Consider the following 1,251-nt stretch of genomic DNA (forward strand, 5'->3'; position numbering starts at 1 on the left):
CTTCTCCCGTTGCGGAGCACAGGCTCCGGACGTGCAGGCTCAGCAGCCATGGCTCACGGGCCCAGCCGCTCCGCAGCATGTGGGATCTTCCCGGACCGGGGCACGAACCCACGTCCCCTGCATCGGCAAGCCAGCCAATGGGTTGGGTTGTGGGCGGAGAGTTCCAACCCCAGAAGGGGCTAGGCTAGAGCTAGGCAGGGAACAGGGCAGGTTGCCGTCCCAGCAAAGGGCACCTGGGCCCCTTTGGCTCTGAGCCATTTCCCTGTTTCTGGGCTGGGGCCCCAATGGGCCAACCTGAGAAGTATAAAAACTGTGACAGCAGGGCTATGACACAGACATGTAGAATTTGCTCTGCGGCCCCGAACCTGTCTCATAGCAGCAAACATAGCAACACAGGCAACCTGGTTGGCACCTGGCTTCTGGGCCGAAGAGGGTGACTTAATGACAAGGCCTCATGGGTTGATGGAGATCAAGGAGAAAAGGGACAACCTGCTGGCGAGAGCACCAGTGGGTTCAGGATGGGAAAGGCAAGCAACACAGGGCAGGCGTGGGTGGAGTCATCACCAAGGGCTGCAGCAAAGCCCCCAAAGCTTTAAAAGCCTTCAGGTTTCTGTGAAATATTGGGGCCTACAGATAAGACATTGCTTGAGTCTTGTAAGTGCTGGTCTCACAGCTCCTTTCCCACCGCATCTCAGCTGTTCCTCACCGTGCCAAGCACCATGCCTAAGGCCTGGCCTCAGGGCCTTTGTACTTGCCATCCTCAGCCTATAACACTCTTCCCCAGATATCCTCACTCCCGGCAGGCCTGGGCTCCAAGGAGGCTGATCAGGGAGGCCGTCCCTACAAAGAGCACCTCCCTTCCCTGCTCGCCCATCCTTTACTATCCCCTTGCCGTGTGGATTGTGTTTTCCAAAGGTGCCACAGCAATCTCTCCTATGCCACATGTTCTTTCTCTGGCCCCTTGAATCTGGGGTCCCTGTCACGGCTCTAACCAACAGAATACGGCAGAAGTGACGCTGACCCAGTCCCAGGCACTTCACTGCTCCGGCAGCCTCTGCTTCCTGCTTCGTGGAACACTTACTCTTGGAGCGCTCCTTCCAGAGCCAAGCTGCCAGGCTGAGAAGCTTGTGGGTAGGCCACAGGCAGATGTGCCGGTCAGCAGCCTGCCGAGCTCCTAGCCAGAGGTCAACATCCACGGCAGCCAAACAAGTGAGGCACCTCGATGTCCGACCCAGCCGGTCCTTCAGATGA

The sequence above is a fragment of the Lipotes vexillifer genome, unplaced genomic scaffold, assembly GCF_000442215.2.
Source record: "Lipotes vexillifer unplaced genomic scaffold, Lipotes_vexillifer_v1.1 scaffold71, whole genome shotgun sequence".
Taxonomy (NCBI): Eukaryota; Metazoa; Chordata; class Mammalia; order Artiodactyla; family Lipotidae; genus Lipotes; species Lipotes vexillifer.